Source organism: Temnothorax americanus, unplaced genomic scaffold, assembly GCF_048541705.1.
Source record: "Temnothorax americanus isolate GAGA-0224 unplaced genomic scaffold, ASM4854170v1 Scaffold40, whole genome shotgun sequence".
Taxonomy (NCBI): domain Eukaryota; kingdom Metazoa; phylum Arthropoda; class Insecta; order Hymenoptera; family Formicidae; genus Temnothorax; species Temnothorax americanus.
In genome coordinates this window covers 1,247,651-1,267,958 of record NW_027509548.1, presented here as the reverse complement: position 1 = coordinate 1,267,958, position 20,308 = coordinate 1,247,651, and the positions used below count along the sequence as shown (strand labels likewise).

General features: G+C 38.3%; 1 protein-coding gene across 3 annotated transcripts in view; it reads right to left on the bottom strand.

Moving 5' to 3' along the window:
• Window positions 1–20,308, bottom strand: part of LOC143902823 (uncharacterized) — a 243,254-nt gene that overhangs the window by 109,591 nt on the left and 113,355 nt on the right. The window lies entirely within an intron of this gene.

The following is a 20,308-nucleotide window of genomic DNA, read 5'->3' as shown; positions in this document are numbered from 1 at the left end:
TCGACACGCGCCACGCGGCCGCGGGACGTCCGTGCCATTCGCTTCGAAGTGCGCCAGATTGGCCGGTAGTCAGCCCGGCGCAAAGTGTACCGAGTGCGGCAGTTCGCATCTGCAACCGATCAGTGCGCAAAAGAGGTCCGAAACCCTCGCGTCGTCATATCGCTCGCGGTATAAGGTTCGCCATGGGTGGCCGGGCGGCTTGAATCGCTACGGGAAGTGCGCCATATTGGCCGCTCCGTCGATCCAGCGCGAAGTGCGCCACGTGCGGTCGGTCGCACCTGTACACGTGATCTCTCACTATGCGGAAACCGCCATGTTTGGCAGTTTGGATAGTCTCACCCATGAAGTAAAAGTAAGGAGATCAAACTTCATAGCGCGCGAGTAGAAAAAGTGGTCCCAATTCGTGGCACCGAATTGAGAGGGAGTCCGCTGAAGGGAATGAATTCTTATCGATGGGCGCCATTTTCAACTTATAGTGCATGTAACATATACTGTAAGATTTTCAGCACTCGTGATCTCGTGAACGCACCCTAACCTTACCCGGCGGCTCCGGTCTCTTACTTCGTGCTCCTTCGTGCTCAGTTTGCTTACCTGTGCATAAGAGTTTACCTGTGCAAATAGAGTCCGTTGGTGACTCGACGAAGAACGACGGGATCCGGATACACCAGTGGCAAATGCCGCGCCAGCACCGCCAATCCACCGCCGTCGCTGAAGACGCCTAACGAGCTCTCTATGCTTCTATAGTTCAACAGTCCGTTGTCGATCGGCTGCACCACGTCTTCTTTAAAGTCCTTATTACGTTGACGTAAGGTGAGATGTAAGCACGGTTCGGACAATGAAATACCGCTATCCTCGGCGATCGCCAAGAGTTGCGCGATTGTAAGCTGAAGCGGTAGAGGAGTATTAAGACGAGACAAATGTGTTAGATACTGTTGGTTCGTTAACTAGATGTTCTTGTGCATTATTAGACGAGGCTTTGCTCGCTACTGGCGTCAAATTTCCATCAAAATTTAAACGCTTTTATCTGATTATAGGACCACGAGCTAGCGATCTATTCGATGCTTCTTTAGCCCGCTTGTCTTTCGCTGTGTTTCCAGCGGCAACACTGAGCAGATCTACCACTAACGTCATTCCCGATTCCCAGAATTCACGAGAACGGTTGTTCCCGTTGGAATTTGCTTCGTTACCCTTATACGTATTTGGAAGTAACAAAAGAAGCCACGTTCCTGACACTTGCTGTAATATATCTGCCACCGTTGATTGCGTTGACATATTTAATAATTGATGATAGTGACCGAGGGGATAAGCAGGATGTGACGGCATGTATGGCATGCTATGATTCGTCGCGGCTGCTGAAACTTTCATCGGGGCTTTCGACGTTACGGAAACCAATACCTTTTTTCCTTCCAAGAGCAATTGCAGAATTAATCTTCACGTAAATTCAGAAATCCCGTGGAGATGTCACACATTTAAAACAGTTTGTTGTTGGGAAATAATCTCGATGAGAAGCTTTGCCAGTAATTTTTGATTATCCAGATGACACCAACAACATCTTGATAAGAACTTGATCATAGCGTTTTCCAGTAATGCATACGATGCGCTTGTCTTCGAACAACTCGACGCAGACGCGGATGGGCTTTCGATAGGACGATTACTAAGAAGCGACAAAAGTGGCAACCAGAAACCGCGACCTTCCTCACCAAGCTAATCACGCATTCTGCCTTCCGCACATACGAGCGTTAGGAATTCTATTACTACTGCTATATTGTCTGGTTTTGTCATGCATAATCCTCCAGAATAATTGTTTGATCCGGAACTAGAACCTGCCGCTTTATCGGTCCGTTGAGTTGACATCTTCAGGCACAATATAGTTTCATTGCTGTCACCCGATGCCATTTAGAAAATATCGTGAAATGGTGTGTTGAATAAATGGATGCACCACGAAAGGAGAAAAAAAAAGAGACTTTCACAAAGAAAAGTCTTTTTACAGCTCGCACGGAAAAAATGTTGCAATGTTGGCGTGACAATGGAATTGCTGCAAAAGGCATCAATTAATTGAACAAAAAAAATCGCATCTGTGAGTTGCATTTTGAGAAAGATGATATTCTCAGAGAAGATATTTTTCATATGGCAGATGGTGCAACTATTAAGGTACAACGTAAAATACCGAAGTTGAAAGAAGATGCTGTTCCATCTATTTTTCCATCAAAAATTAGTTACTGTCGTTTAAATCCCATTAACGAGAAGAAACTGAAAGAATAGCAAAATAAAGAAACGAGCATTACGGGTCAGTTGAAAAGTACGGTTAATTGTTCCGTTTCCGTGCCAGCTGAATGTGAATCAGACAATCCTATCTTACATCACAAACAAGGTTGTTCAGTAAATGCGGAGATAACGAGTTGCAAACGTGGACTGAAATAAAGAAAAATCTGACAAGTCTTACTCTTACATCAGAATACTGGATGGCCTGGAGCGATGCCCGTGGTTTTTTTTCAGATTTCCCTCATTTAATTAAATGCTTGCAAAATTTCTTCACCAAGCACAATAAGTATGAGGGTATTTGGGTTAGTAGCAGCAAACCATGTATTAATTCTATAAACGTGTGTATAAGTCAATACAAGCTTTCAGTGTTATTATTGTTGTGCTTTCCGTTGTTTCCAGACACCAGATGGTATGCTGTCGCTAAAGCATTGATATGCTCTACTTGCAATAAAAAATCCGAAATCTTTTAATCTAAAAGTTAATTATAAGTTAACAGAGCAACATTTGAAACCGAGGTACTATCAGAAAATAAACGTCGCGCTGGCATTCCAAGTAATTGAAATCACCAATTTTAGTGTAAGTGTACTTAGACTGCATTTGCACTGCAAGTGTACTTACAGTGCAAATGTATTACAACAGATAATAATAGTAATTGTTTTTGCAGTTTTTCGGAGTCGCTCATGCAATGGAATTGTTCAGAATTAATCATTCAGATCTTACGGATTGTGATGGATCTATAAAGTTTTGTACTAGGCTTAAAGCATTGATTACAGCGATGAACAGTCAAACGCCGATAAATGCATTAAAACCAAGCAACCAATCGTGGAAGGTAAACAGTATTTGATAGTACATGTTCTAAAAGTACGTTGCACAAGAACAATTATTAATTTCGAGCTTTTTTTTCACTGGTATAGGACATAGAAGACTTCCTGCAATATCTGCAAGCATGGGAGAAGGAAGCTAAAAAAAGAGATTATAAATTTATAACAGAATCAACATGCTATGGATTAAAAGTATCCTTGAAAGCAGCTGCACTAGTCGACTTGCTATCGATTTTGGAACAAGGAACAATCAAAGCGACCAAAACGGGTGACATAAATGCTGATACGTTATTCAGCATCACAAATAGAATAGACGCACTATCCCCTCTACCTGTAGTTGGTTGTATAAAACATGACAATGAGATTACGCGCAAGATTATACGATTTTTCCTAACCACGAGAATGTTTTTTCTGTGCAAGCGATCAAATGTAAATAATAACGTTGAAAAAGAGCAAACAAAAAAAAGGAGAAAATGTTCTAAATTGAGCCATGCAAGTGATAGTTGCTACAACAATATACGATCTCCAATCGCTCCAATCTGTTCCAAAGAAAATGCAGCACACACTACCATAAAACTAAAACCTGCCAGGAAAAGAAAGTACCAAAAACAAGGTGCAATAATAAATAAAGAAAATGTATATAAAGGGAATAAAAAACAAAAAACATAAATTATAAAATTGTAACTTTATTTTCTTTTTCCATTTGTATAATTTGATGATTGTATAATTTGATGATTATATAATTTGATAACTGTATAATTTGATGATTGTATAATTTGATGATTGTATAATTTGATAATTGTATAATTGTATAAAATAAATTCAGACGTTTGCAATTTACTGTAAATGTATGTACAATTAACAGGATGTGAAATAAACTGAATCCAGCGTTTTTAAAATTTCGCTAATCTCATCAATACTTGTTTCTTTTATATGTTTTGAAAAGGGCATAATCTTGTCATCAATATAAATATTAATATGTAAATTTGGGAATACTGCGATTCTTTTTCTGACACTGAAATCATTTTCTGCCTTCATAAAACCGAAAAACTTGTTGTTTCCATTTGAAAATCCCCAATTCAAAGAAAGCCGTTCAACTAAATTCAAACTTCTTTGCAAATATTTGAATTTTATTTTATCTGTCTCATGCTCTACTTTATTTGAGTTTTCTTCCATTATACGACTAAAAAAATATTATGCATTATTCACTTTTATTTAATCAAGTTTACTTGTTTATTTTAATTACTTACGTTTTTGTTTTATTGCTTTTGATGTGGGTATTTTCCGTCTCCTGCTGTCGGATTACGTTATAACACAATGCACGCAATAAAAGAGACTTCCTTTTAATGCTTTCTCAGTTTATTTGGCTTTATAATTGGCTTGCAAATCGGAATAACAAACATATACAGCAACCAGTGACGCAAGACGCAACATGTACATACAGCTGACCGGGTAAGGTTAGGGTGCGTTCATGAGTACAAAAAATCCTACAGTATATGTTGCATGCACTATAGGTTGGAAATAGCGCCCATCGATAAGAATCCATTCCCTTCAGCGGACTCCCTCTCAATTCGGTGCCACAAATCGGGACCACTTTTGTTTCACGGAGTTCGACCTCCTTCTCTCTTACTTCATGGTCTTACCGCGGAGAGTGCGCCATATTGGCCGTCCGTAGATCTTTCGCAAAGTGCGCCACGCGTGGCCGTTCGCTCTAGCACGAGCTCCACATCCGAACGGGCTCGAAACCCTTCGTCGTAACTGTTCTCGCCGGGCGAGGTGCGCCGTGTTGGCCTGTTCGTAATCGCCCCATTATGCGAGATCGTCGTCGGCCGTTCGTCGTCGCGATCTTCTCGCGGCCGCGGCGCCGGCGTGGCCGTTTACTTTTGTGTAACATAAAACGAAGTTCGAGATATATACTGTTTGTGAAAGGTCGCGCTGTTCGAGATACTGTTTGTGAAAAGTCGCGCTGTTCGAGATACTGTTTGTGTAAAATAAAGCGCTGTTTGAGATACTGTTTGTGTAAAATAAAGCGCTGTTTGAGATATTGTGTGAACTGTCACTCGACCCATTGCGATCCCACGATTCTTTCAGCGCACCTGTCGGAGCGCGAACCGCCCACGCCCGTGATAAACAAAAAGTTTGAGCCATGTATTTGCATTACCATTTACCAATTACCAATCTTGAACTGCAAGAACTATTATTAATTTGTTCTACTAAATATATAATATATCAATCAGACAACTATATTGAAGTTATAAATAACATAATATGATTTAATTGAAAGAATAGAAGTAAAATACATATCCATAAATTATCGTTTCAATTTATGATTTTCTTACTTACTGACATCGTGATATTTTAGGTATTAATTAGAAATAAACGGAATATGAGCGATGATTTTCCTTCTCAAAATTGTTTTTGTTACACAAAATACACAATATTTGTAAATTTCAAAGGAATCGAAAAGGATGCCATTATACTACATATTTACCAAAATTTATTTTGTTGTTACTACTAATTTCGTAAATAATTAATATTTTCAGACACCATAAGGTATAAAATCAATGTTTATCATAATCCGTTAACTTGTTATTGAAACCTCAACATCTCGAGTACTCGCAACTGGTCGCGTCGCGTAAAAGAGTCACGGTCGCGAGACACGGTAGTGTCTCTTGATAATGGATAATAATTGACTCGATTCAACTAATATTTTAGCATAACTTGCCTACAATACGAATTGCTCTACAAAACACTTTCTCGTTCTCTTCAATTTTTACAATGTACAAGACAGCATATGCGTACATATACGTGTGCGATTTTGGATACACCTTCCTTCTTAAAGATCTCCTCGGTATCAGCTCTCTGCGGTCAATGTATATTGATATATTGATGATTACTATCTGTCACGACAGTCACGACTGTCACACTATATACTGATAAATCTGACCCTGATATTTCACTTCTTGTGACGCCTATCCTAATATCGTGGCATTTCGATCCTTGCGTGACGCGACCAAAATTCAGAATTAAACAATCGTATTTAACGATGAGAGACCATGGACCACGGTGTTGCACGATTTATATTTATAAGTTATAACTGACTGACAGCGCGAGTGCGCTAAACGCACTGTTTGCACTGAGCGCATACAACGCACACGTACGTATATGCTGTGTCTTTTCAATAGTTTCAAATGCCATCTATCGATGCAAAAGCAACCGTACGTACGGCGACGATGACGACGTTTCTTAATTGTTAAATTAATTAACATTTTAGACTTTGTATCGTCCGCTCGTAGGGCACGTAGCGGAAAAATAAAAACACTTTTATTACATCATTCAAACCCAAGTTATTTAAGTCTAATTACAATTAGAACTTGATCGGTTGAGCGGTGAAATTTAATAATATCGAGTGCTCGCAACTCGTCGCGTCGCGTAAAAGAGTCACGCAAAGATATGTAAGGTAAATGTACCAATAACTGCCACTTAAAGATACAAAGAAAATAAATCTTAAATCTAATACATAAAATTAATTTTATGCTACAAAAAACTTTTTTATTTAGGAAGTTATAACTATTTTCTGCTTAAACGAGTAAAATAATAAAAAAAGTGTGCAAGTAGAAACTTGCACATTGCTTCCTCATAGTTTTGAAGTGTGTAAGTAGAAATTTGCACATTGTTTTCTCATAGTTTTTAGGTGTGCAAGTAGAAACCTGCACATTGCTTCCTTATAGTTTTTAAGTGTCCAAGTAGAAACCTCCATATTGCTTCCTTAGGCCCAGTTCAACAGTGGCCAGTTAGCTTAACTAGTAGTTAACTCTCACTCTCCGTCTCTATCTAACCTTTGAGTTAAAAAGAGACAGAGAGTGAAAGTTAACTACTAGTTAAGCTAACTGGCCACTGTTGAACTGGGCCTTATAGTTTTTAAGTGTGCAAGTAGAAGCCTTCGCTCACTAAGCTCCTCTATAACGAAGCCTGTATTTTATTCGATGTATAATTATTAGTATTTTATTGTTTTGGCTTCCTCATAGAAGAAGCTTTGTGAGCGAAGGCTTCTACTTGCACACTTAAAAACTATAAGGAAGCAATATGGAGGTTTCTACTTGGACACTTAAAAACTATAAGGAAGCAATGTGCAGGTTTCTACTTGCACACCTAAAAACTATGAGAAAACAATGTGCAAATTTCTACTTACACACTTCAAAACTATGAGAAAGCAATGTGCAAGTTTCTACTTGCACACTTGTTTTTATTGTGATAAACTTTATTGCAACTAATATCTGTTATACTAATATCTGTTATTATTATAAAAATAAACTTTGTGAGCGAAGTTTTCTATTTGCAACCACGGACATTTCTAATTTGCCGATCATCGCCTAATTTACTACCAACCTTCCTTAAATGATACTCTATCGATTAAAAAAAAAAACAGCCTGATATCTCAATATTTACGGAAGTTAGAGCAACCACGAACATTTCTTAAAAAATTCAAAATTTTTTTTTTAAAATGAACCCTTTTACTGATCATCGCCTAATTCAATACCAACCTTCCTTGAATGATACTCTATCGATTAAAAAAAAAAACAGCCCTCTCCTTTCTCAGGCCGGCCTTGGGACAACAAATTTTTTTTGTTTTTCTGAACGTGTTCAGAATGTTCTAAAACGTCGAAAAATTGGATTTTTAAAAAATGTCTGTATGTGTGTATGTGTGTATATATGTGCCAAATTTACCAAAATGTCTATAACTCTGGAACTAATTAACCGAATTTAAGTTTTAAATATATGAAATAAGGGTAGAAAAGACTGAAAAATATAATAAAATTAGAAATAGATTGATATCTCCAAATTTGCGGAAGTTAGAGCAACCACGGACATTTCTAAAAAAATTCAAAATTTTTTTTAAAAAGAACCCTTTTACCGATCATCACTAAATTCAATACCAACCTTCCTAGAATGATACTCTATCGATTAAAAAAAAAACAGCCCGATATCTCAATATTTGCGAAAGTTAGAGCAACCACGGACATCAAATCTGTACATACACACATACATACATACGGACATTTTTTTTTAATGCGATATTTTGACCTTTTACAACAATATGAACATATTGGCATAAAAAACTCCAAAACCGATCTCTTCTTTGGTTTCTTCTACCCCTATTTCATATATAATTAATTTAAATTTGGATGACTAGATCCAACTTTATACGCAAACAAAAATCCGTAAACGATTTCACGAAAACAAAGCTTCCTCTATGAGGAAGCAAAAAGTGATATTACGGTATTTTATTTAAATTAAATAAAAATGTTAGTAGCATCAATGCACCAATACATGACCAGCCAAAAATGCGATTGTCCCAGCGTCCAAATTATGAGGTCATATAGTAACTGGCTATAACTTTTTAAGTGTATTAAAATAATTTTAATGAAAGGAATTTTATTTTGCAGAGTAAAAAAAAGCAAGAAGAAAATAATAAATAAGTTAATAAAAAGACATTAGAAAAGTTAAAAATATAAAAATATTGGATAAAGAAATGCTTAAGAGGTTAGAAAATATAAAGTTTTAAAAAAAGTTTTTACAGTGTGACGTCCGTCGATACATTTCCTTTTTTTTCCTCTCTTTTGGACACCCATGCGTTAATTCTCTCCTGTAGCGTGCGTCTTATTGTTAGTTGCCTCATTGTACACCTTAGTTATTAAGAGTATTATTAATAATCGCCTGTCCTATTTCGCGGAGACACTAGACCAGTTATAGGGAGAACGTGACTTCGGTCGGCAATGTTTTAATTCATTAGAACGGAATAATAACGGACATAACTCCCGTAGCGTTCGCCGGCCCTACCGCGCGGCGAGCGTTATCGGACCGCCTGTTATCTTGCCTATTCAGCACCATTCTCTCAACGTGTACAGTACATCTTCATTCCTTATATTTTCCGCCGTACACCACGCAAAAACGAATTAACTAAATATCGTTAGCGACAAACCGTTCGAGCCCACCGAACGCGTTCGTTTCCTAGGGGTGCGTTCAGAAAGTCACCCAACTTACCAAACTCATCAAAACCTCCGTTCAGAAAGTCTCGGACAAACCTCGGGTGACTTAGCGGAAGCCTTGCGATTTGACAGTCGAACGAAGGTGGGGAAATGTAGGCGGGCGACAAATTGACGAAAGAGCCCGACGTTACACGGAAAGTGACGAAACTCTTAAAATGCTTCAATTTTGTCGGTAGTGGGGGTCACCCAGCTCCTCGATGATTTTCGATGGATGAGCTGGGTGACCCCCACTCTTCCATCAAACTAAAACTCGCGAATTTTAAATTAAAAAGACATATACAATGGCCATTAGAAGAACTTCCATTAAATAATTAAATAATCGAAAAAGTAGGGTAGTTAATAATATAGAATTTTTTAACATATCTGCAGAGTCAGAATTATCTCCCTGTAATACTTGAATGAGAAGGACAATGAAATTAAACATTGTCTTATTGAAATAAATTGAAACGTAAACTTCTAGTATAGAAATTCCATGATTAATGCAGACATAAAAAATTGTGTGTAAAAAAGTAACAAAAATAAATTTTGTTTCCTAAAAGTTATATGTTGAATAAATAATAAAAAGTGTAATTAATAAAAAAAATAAACTATAAATTAAATTAAATTAATTGTCGACATCGAAGGATCAAAAAGCGACGTCGCTATGAACGCTTGGCCGCCACAAGCCAGTTATCCCTGTGGTAACTTTTCTGACACCTCTTGCTGAAAACTCTTCAAGCCAAAAGGATCGATAGGCCGTGCTTTCGCAGTCTCTATGCGTACTGAACATCGAGATCAAGCCAGCTTTTGCCCTTTTGCTCTACATTTCTATAAAATGTTAAAATTGTATATCATATGACGGTAAGAATCCTGAAAAGAGCGATCAAGTCGCTAGGTTTAGGTAATAATCATCCGAGGGACCTAGCATCGAAAGCGTCAGTCAACTCCAGTCAACTCTCAAGTCAAAAGAGTCGCGCTTGTCGTGCACGTGTTCGGACGTGTTTGTCCTGAATAAATTTTTGAAGATTGCTGATGCAATCACAATTTTTAAGAAAAAAAAATCGGGTACAGTAATTTCTCCAGTCTTCCATCACAAACATAAATTTCCGTACTTCAGTTTTTCTTGAGCCTCGTATTACATGGAAATTTTTGTTTTTTTATGTAAAAGTGTGTAGTATCTTGAAAAGCGTCAAAGTGTACTGCCACGTAAGTTGAAATACAGTATCACTTAATTGTTTGTATAATTACTACTTCATCATAGAACACGCGAAAGTCCTTGTCATTACTGTACCCGATTTTTTCTTATTACTCAGTGCTATTGACGCATGTACATTTTCACAATAAAATATTTAAGTTTTTTTTTTAATTAATGTTCTATTGTGGCATGTACTATATTTTTTTAGTGGTACAAACATGGATATAGGAATTATTGCGTCTTCTGTAGTGGCTTTGGCATATCAGATGAGAAAAGTCATTGACGAGGTATTTTGTGACAATGACGATGACGACGACGAAAGCGATGATGAGATTGAGATAATGCTTGCAACGGTGATGCACGAAGAAAAAGAAGTGGGTCCAAAGCCAGCACGATGCCAAAATTTTGTTGAACTCGTCGTGCCAAGATTTACTTTTAAACAGTTCCAAGAGAACTTTCGTATGTCTGCGCCAGCATTTGAAAGATTGTTAACTGTCATTGCTCCTCTTTTGGAAAATCGCACAGGAACTGGCAGACCGACAACAAAAATCGAAAAACAGCTATTAGCTGTTGTGTGGTTGCTCGCAACGCCCGATTGTTTTAGGTAAGCAGAAAAGTTGATTTACATAATTTTTTAGCCTTGTCTCCTATATTGTCATTTTTTCTCCGATCCTGTCGTATATATTGTTAATATTATACCTCACGTTTAACTTCATAATTCTCGATCTCATAACAGGCTGAAAGTTATAATGCACATATTTCTTTTGCAGATCTATCGGAATGAAGTTCGATATGTCAAAATCAACCCTTCATTCCTGCTTTCGAAGAGTAATAGTTGCTCTTGTTTCTATATCTCATAGACTCATTACTTGGCCTACAGGCGAAAAGTTAGAAAGGACTGTTCAGAAGTTTACCGATATTGCTGGTATGGCGGGAGTGATTGGTGCAATAGACGGTTGTTACGTTCCCATTGATGCACCTCAAGTAAGTTTAACTTGTATTTTTACAACAAAAACTTACACTTTCAAAGAAATTTACAATAGAAAAAGTAACAATTAAGAAATGAATGTAATGTATTCTAATTTGCTACTTACAGAGTATTATAAGTTCAAAAAATACCATGTAAAATTTTTAATATTTGTTAGGTTGATGCACAATATTATCGAACCAGAAAATGTGAGTACGCAATAACCCTTCAAGCGGTATGTGATCCTGAGTTGCGATTCACCGACGTATTTGCTGGCTATCCTGGGTCTGTGGGAGATCTCCGAGTATTTCGGAATTCTCCATTATACAGAGACACTGAGGCAAACGTCCAAAATTTTTTCCCTAATGGTGAATATATAATTGGAGATAAGGCCTATAATCCTCCTTTGCCTTGGTGTATTTCACCATATAAAAATATAGGACACCTAACTGCTGTAAGTTAGTCTTTTTTTACTTTGCACGTAGCAGTTTAAGAATTCTTCGCCTTACAATGATAACACATATTAATTTTAGATACAAATCTCGTTTAATACCATTCTAAGTAAAACGAGACAAACAATTGAAAGAACTTTTGGATTACTGAAAGGACGCTTTCGACGCTTAAGACATCTCTCCATGGTCTGCTACGAAGAAATCCCAGACACCATACTGGCATGCTGTGTTCTACACAATATATGTCTACAGCAGGAGGATGATTTCCTCGAGCTGTATATTGAAGAAGGATTGCCTTTTGTTTATGGGAACGAAGGTGACGAAATAGGGCAGTATGAACCTGCAGGAGAAACAGGCGGCGCGAAACGTGATCGTCTGGCTGCTGCATTAGCAAACCATTGATGTATAAGTAAGTAATTTCCGACCCTCACCGATGTAATCGATTAAATGCTTTTCTTTTATTATTATTTGCAAGTAATCTAAATTCTTTGCTTACCCTGGTCATGATTATATATCTAAGCCAATATAATTGATGAAATGCTTTTTTTTATTTTTAATTTTAAGTAATCTTAAATTCTTAACTTACGCTGGTCATGATTACACATCTAAGCTGAAGCAGTACATCTTCTCGACATCAAAATTATATTTATTTTATTTTATTTTTTATTATCAGTTTTATGAGTGAAAACAGAATCTCTAAAGGCGGCGAGCAATCATCCTCTAACAACATAGATGCCATTAATCAATTAAGTACAGCGCCTCCTGGAACTGGACCACCTCCTACATTGAATGACACCACAGATGTCAACAATCAAGCGTCCGAGACAAATCAGTCAAACGGTAATTTGAACGGTCAGGCGAGAAAAGGGCGCGGTGCGCCCACCTTATTTTTAAACGAAGTAACTGCGATCGTGTGCGCGGCACTCCGCCGCACCGACATCTTCCCGGGTCTCCGACAGAAACCGAGGGGAGCCGAGCGCCGCCGAGCGCGAGCACGCTTACCGCCACGCCGATTCCGCTCCGCTCCGCCGGCGGCGCGGCTCACGCGGGAATTGGCCTCCCCTCCCTAGCGTACCACCCGGGCGAGTATAAAATACCGGCGCCGCGACAGATAGACACTCCAATCCGAGTCTAGCTACCTGTGCTCCGCTACCCTCGGAGACGAGTACCTTTCCGCTTCCTAGGCCAGCTCACGAAACGGGGTACAGCGTTCTGTGCCTCGCTCGAGAGTTCTCGAGCGCTGACCGCCCTCCTACCCGGGACACCCCGTCTGCCACGGTAACCAGGGGTCGAGCGTGCTCGGCCTCTCGACAAGAGTTCTTGCCGCCGGAACAGTCGGACCTCCTCGTCAACCGATCGACCAGCCTAGCCCCTGGCCGTTCGTTTCCCTTCCCTCCGCGCCGCATAATTAACACCGGATCGTATCGCGAGAAAGAAACCGCGCCGGATAACATACACGCGCCCGCGCCGCGATTCTCGCGCCGCGGGCCGACCAGCCATTGGCCGGCCTCAAGGCCCGTTCGCACGCGTACCGCATCGCGCCGGTGCGGACCACCTGATTCGCGTCCGCCGCATACACCGAATGCGTTGTAATTATCGCGGCCGTCTTATAGCATATAATCCGCCCGCGTCCGCCGCATAAACCGAATGCGCTCCCCAAATTTGTAATTATCGCGACCGTCTTATAGAATATAATCCGCCCGCGTCCGCCGCATACACCGAATGCGTTGTAATTATCGCGGCCGTCTTATAGCATATAATCCGCCCGCGTCCGCCGCATAAACCGAATGCGTTTCCGTACTTTGTAATTACCCCGACCGTCGTCTAGATTATAAACCGCCCGCGTTAACCGCATGGTCCGCATGCATCTCCGTTGTAACTATCGCGACAGTCTGTTGTAATTGAACCACTGTAATAAACCACGTTCCGTATCAAAACTGCCTTCTGTCTCTGAGCCTACCATCGAACTCCTGGTCCGGCGAGCTAGTTCGCGTTCGATATAAACAGCCAAAAGGCAGGCCGTTACACGGTATTAATATTATTTAATTTTGAAAACGTTTTTCGAGCTTTGTGTGTATATCTTAGCAATCAAGTTCTTTAAATTTATCAAAGTATCATCAGTAAAAGATAAAAATTTAAAATGTCAGGTACAGCACCTACGACAATTACCAATATGCCACCGATAAATACACCGGCAGTGAATACGAACATAATGCAATCGCCGCCAAATATGATCCCTATGCAGCACAGAATGCCAAATCAGTTTGGTAATCCGATCGCAACGTAAATCGGAGCAGAACCCTTTGGGATGCCACATCGCCTGATGCTAGCGCATATATTTGTATGTGAAGGTGTGTTTGGACTGGAGACGGACGGGTATTTTTTTACAATCCTTCGAGGATATCAGTTTGGGAAAGGCCGGATGATCTTGTTGGCCGTCAAGATGTAGACAAGATGATATCAACGCCTCCGGACACGATTGGTGCTACAAAACCAGCATGTCAGTCGGGTTTCAGCGAAAGCAGCGATGAAGATCAACCCACACCAGCCAAAAGCCGAAACACGAGGAACCCAAAAGTAATTGCTACTCTGAAATGATGTATACAAAATTGGATTAATACAGGATTTATATATAAAATCTATATTATCATTCAGGCACAACATCCATCAAGGAAAAAGAGGAGAAGGAAGGGAAGAAGACCATCGACATCGGCAAGGAAGCTGCAATAGAGGCCGAAGTGAGAGCAGCGAGGGAGAGGAGCAATGAGAGTTAACAATCTTTCGAATGCTGGCGCAGACAGGGAACTGTTTAAAAGTAAATCTTGGGGCACGACGAGTTCAACAAAATTTTGGCATCGTGCTGGCTTCGGACTCACTTCTTTTTCTTCGTGCATCACCGTTGCAAGCATTATCTCAACCTTATCATCACTTTCGTCGTCGTCATCGTCATTGTCACAAAATATTTCGTCAATGACTTTTCTTATCTGATATGCCAAAGCCACTACAGAAGTTGCTTCTTCAGTGCATCACAAGCAGGGACGAATCCTGTTTAGTGAGAGAACAAGCGTGTATCGCGTTTTGCAACATCCTCAAAAACTGCAACTCTATGACTTTTCAATGTGTAAGTGTGAGAGCACGATATATTATTAAATCGTAAACGTCGAGAAAGCATTAGTCTTAAAATGTGTTAAATTTCTCTATCTTAATTAATATTATATAGACGATACTCATATTTTCTTACGTTTCTAAATTGCTGAAATACAAATTGAAGCTATGTACATACTTTAGAAAATTATATTTTTATACAGGATGATTCTTTACAACCACAAGCTATCCTGATACATGCCGAGCAATGCAACATCTATCATGAAATCAGCGTTCTGTGTTCAAATATCTATACGTCGACTACTTTAGATGCGGAAGAGTCGGAATGTCAAGGAAACAACGGCAAATTTGTAATCTAGTTGCACTTCATTGGTACCGCGCACCGTATCGCACTTATACAATTGTCAGGATGAATTACAACTCTGTAATTATATTATTTAGTTATATACTATAACTTTTCTTTTTAATTATATTTTTTAAAATTCTTTATTTCTCTTACAGTTTCCGGCAGAGTTTCGGAAATAACAGATGTAGACAATCCTTTGCAATCAATAGCGACGCCTTCGCTTATTACAGCTGCTTGTAATTTATTGAATAATTTAATATTTGTCGGACAACACCAGGTTGTACGACAAGTCTACGAATATTCCATCGATATATAAGTATTTATTCGGGTAAGTATGTATGTAGAAAAATCTATAACGCTGGATTATCTTTTTTTCACCTATATTGTCTCATTTGATTTCTCGTTTTAAGGTGTTTGACTAAGATTTCGAAGGATATCAGGAGCAGGAAGGAAGAGTCTGAGTCATTATTTTGATACGCTGGAAATGTACATCAGCATCTGCACAGTTTTAACAAATTGCATCACGCATAGCAACAAGTACGCAGCCGTCGTACTCTTTTCCCCGGACTCGCTTTATATTCTATTTTGCTTCTTAAATATCGATTTATACCGTATGTATTTGAACATTTATTTGTCACAAAATGTATAATTTAATTTTTAAACAACGTTCCATATATTAATCTCCTTAGAGTCTGCCGAACTGCACCTGATATATCTGCGTAACAGACTTTGGACGGAAATCTACAACTTCGTGGCTGTGCTTTCGTTAACAGAGGATCAACATTTTCCCATTCAAGAAGCCATTCAAAGCGCGTTATAATTGTGCGGGCCTGAAACGGTCCTGGCTTCCATTTGTCTTGCGATAAAGGACTCTACGACAGATCTGAGAATGAGCGCCATTAGTGCCTTTTTTACTGTCCCACGAGATTCAAAAAAATTCCTTGGGAAGAAGCGGTACCTTTCTATTACAAACCGTGCTCAATACTAATGTGGCACATGTCTCGATCGAAAGCAAAGATAGTGGTTTGCGAGATATATCGAACGTCAACAAATTATCAATAAGAGACGCGAATGTGCATTCAAGAAAATCAAACGAGAGCGAGAAAGATTTGCGTACGAAAGACGATCAGCTACCAGATCAAGGACAAACTACCATAAGAGGCGAATTATGTGAACTGTTACTGCATCTTTTCATCGCTCATAGTTACACGAAATCCAAAAAGAGCAGCAAACAATCGGAAGATAAAGATCTTATTGTAGGTGCCCTTACTAATCTACTATGCGTGTCGAAGAAGGCAAAGCGAGCGACATACGGGGTAATCTTCCCGAGACCGCGTTGATGATCCTAAAAGAATTGTATGTCAAGCTGAATCTTCAACCGTTTGAGCTTTTCAAAAAGCAAGCGGAGAAAAAGGCAGGGAAAGACTTTAATACATGGAATTTCGATCATAATTTCCTGTATGAATTTGTAAAAACCTATCTTATTTTTATTGCACAGACTCATCCTTTGTTGCACGATGTGAATTGTACCTTCATACCTCTGATGAACTTAATGTGCGGAGATGTACATGTTAAAGAAACCCTGACGAAAGAGGGCTTAGCGGACGTGTGCACAAGTTATGGGCCTGAATAGCGTTAAATAAAACAGTGTCAACGTCTGCTTTAAAATTGCTAGCGACATTCACAACGAAATGTAACGTTGGTAAGATTACGTTTAAAAACCTACACTTTATTTAATTATGATTAATAACTTTGAGAAAGGTATACGATTTCTCTGTTGAACATATATAATATGCAATCTTTTTAAATTGTGTTGTAATGTTTTAGCCGCACAGTCTTTAACATTAACGACGATATAACCGGGAAGTGGATTAAGGAAAACGCCAAATACGCTCGCGCTGATACATGTCATCATACAAGTAACGTGCAAAGAAATTGAAAGGGCCGGTCAAATTTTCGATAATCACAAGATGCACTTTGCCTTCCACATTCTGCGAAATGCGGTGCACGTTCACGAGTGTAGAGTCTGCATTTCGAAGGTAATTAAATCATTCTGTTATTATTATTATTATTATTATTATTATTATTACAGAATAGTCTGAAAGTAATGAGACTTAGACTGCAATTTCCAAACTGATTAATTAATTACGAATTAATTGTCCATTTTATAGAGTAATTAATTTTACAATTAAAATGGGCAGTTTTATTTCTTCTTTTGTAACAACATCTTTCAGACTATACCCTTTTCACCCAAACGAATGGCGCCATCTCTCGGTTTTTACTAAACACTATTGTTTGATACTTCTGATTCTATTTTCACCATTGTTTTAACAAAACACAATTAGTATTAAACGACAATTGTATCAGCGTGCATTTGTGACGCATAAAAAAATATGTCTACGATTCCCGTTTTTAATCCAAGCCTGCATGTGTATCTCAGAGACGTAGCAGGGAACATGATGCGGAGCGTTAGAGGATATAACATTGCTATAAATCTACAAGGTACATATAAATATTAAGAAATATATCATACAATATATAATACAATGTTTTGTTACATTAGATCAGAGTTTGATCGAGGTCTGCTTGCCTGATACAGAGGCCTGCATGAGCAGTACAACTGACTGTGAGCACAGTCCTTTTCTCGACAACTCAAAAGAAAATGAGGATAATCAACAAGCTGCTACTGTTCAACCTTCGACTTTATCTACTGTTCTTCCACCTGAAGGCAATTCACAACCGAAGAAAAGCAAAACCCAAACTGCTTCAAATGGTGAAAATCAGTTTATTGCTATCATTATTACTACCTATATTATATAAATTAAAACATATATTTTGTCATGTTGCATTTACTGATAACATTTTTGTTTTGCAGTTGCAATATGGACAGATCAGTTGGTTGTAAGAAGCCTCATACACTTCTGGTCTGCGAATCAAGAATTGTTCGCAAACAATTCAATGAAAAACAATGATGTATGGAAAATAGTTGCCGAGGAACTAAATACACTTAAAAAGACACATTATTCTTTAGATCAGTGTAAAAATAAAATGAAAGAGTTAAAGCGAAAATACACTGAAACCAAAGACAACAATATGCAGTCCGGTGCAGAGGCCAAGACATGCCCATTTTATGAAGAATTAGATGAAATTTTAGGCAAAAAGCCATGCGTCAAGCCCGTTGCACTGGCCTCCAACAGGCGTCCCGTTCTGGATAAAATGTGCACGGATGTAGACTGTAAAGAAGAACCTGAGAAAAAGAAAAAGAAAAGTAAATCCGACGTTCTCGATGAAATTAGAGAGTGGAGGGTGGAGTCGATGGAATATCGAAGAACCACTGATGCCGAGAAGCAGAAACAGCGTGAGGAGCAACTTGAAATTGCACGGAAGAGTATCGAGTCTATGGATGCTCGCATGGGTCAGTTAATTGATGTCTTGAAGAAAAATTAAAGGTATCCCAGATAGCACAACGCAACTAATTATACAATTTAAATAGTTCATTTGCAGTATTAGCTGAGATTATTCACTATAAATTTTTTTACTATAAATTCTTTTGAATATATAAGTTGTAAATTCTTTTTAAACGTCGTATAAATAATATAAATAATGGCTACTCTTTTACAGTTATTCCTTCGGCTCTGGACCCATAGTATATAACAAGTTCAAGTCCGTGGTATCGTACGTGATTGATGATCTACCATTGTTCGATAAGAATGCGGTGGTTACTGTACCGAAGTTGTCGGTGTATGATTCACTTGACGAGGAAGTAATATAGAGCTATCTGGAATTCTCGCTCGCCTCGATGAAGGAAGGCGCCTGCAGTGAGCAGTCCAGCCGTATGACGGCCATGGACAACGCCACCAAGAACGCCGGAGAGATGATCGACAAACTCACTCTCACGTTCAACCGCACTCAACGTATAACGTTGTAACTTTATAACGTTTGTATTATATATTAAGTACTAAAATTGAATTTCTATCAGTTCGGATATCAGAAGCATGTAACAACATGATCTTTTAATCTAGTTATAAAAGATTACAGATTCATCAATTTAGGAAGGTGTGGTATCTCTTTCTTTTCTTACTTTTTAATATAAAATAGTTGTTGTAGGTCAGACACAATCTTGTGATCGCGTAATAAAAGGAAGAGAGAAAGGAAGGAGATTCTATAATTGCAATGTGTGTTTGCAGTACCGTAAGAATTTTAAAGATAATTTCAAGTGTATAAAATGACACGTGGCCTTTAGAGTACTAAATAAGACGATTACTTTTTATCGCAGTTTAACTACAACCTTGTTTATGTACTTCTAGCTTGTATATAGAACGATATTGCGTGAATGATGGATGCATTTTGTAATCAAATGCAGAAATATTTCGGTTTCTGCCATGTCGCATGACGTACGTAATAATACAATTTTGCAAAAACGATTTTCGAAGTTACGAGTTTCTTGTTGCTAGTTTGTAGTCTTAACACGTGTAATAATGATTATCGACTCGAGCGGTATTTTTTAGTTGCACCGGACATTTTGTAAAGGAGAAGTTTTTAAAAACCATGAAAGCATCGCACACGCAATTTTCATTTTGTAAATCCACAATCCGAATTTAGTTACAAATATTTTGTCGCGCTAGTTTTTTTATTTGTAAATCGCTTCACTATATCATTAGTTAAAGATATTGTAGCATTTCAGTTGATTATATTTATATAACTTAAGTTACGTTGTCACATATAAACATACGTTATTTCAGTGCGATTAGCTTATATGATTTAAATAATACATATTACACAGTGTTATATGATTTTTCAATTTCTGCTATTAGATAACATTATAAATACAGCTTTGATGATTATTAATTTGATGAATTAAATGAATTACACAAAAGGCGAACCAAATGAGTACTCATCTATTAACGCTTGCGAATGATTTATTAATGTTCAGCTCAAAAGTTTAGCTAATTAGTGTTCTCATTATTATGTAACAAGCTGACAAAGAGAAATAAAATCTATGTTTTTACATAAGCAATGCTAAAAATCTAAGGGATACATAATCTATCCCTTATCTGTAGACAAGAATGCATGTCTGAGAAGCTTACGTAACTGTGGGCTCGCACTTTTGTAAGGTAAACTTAATTATAGG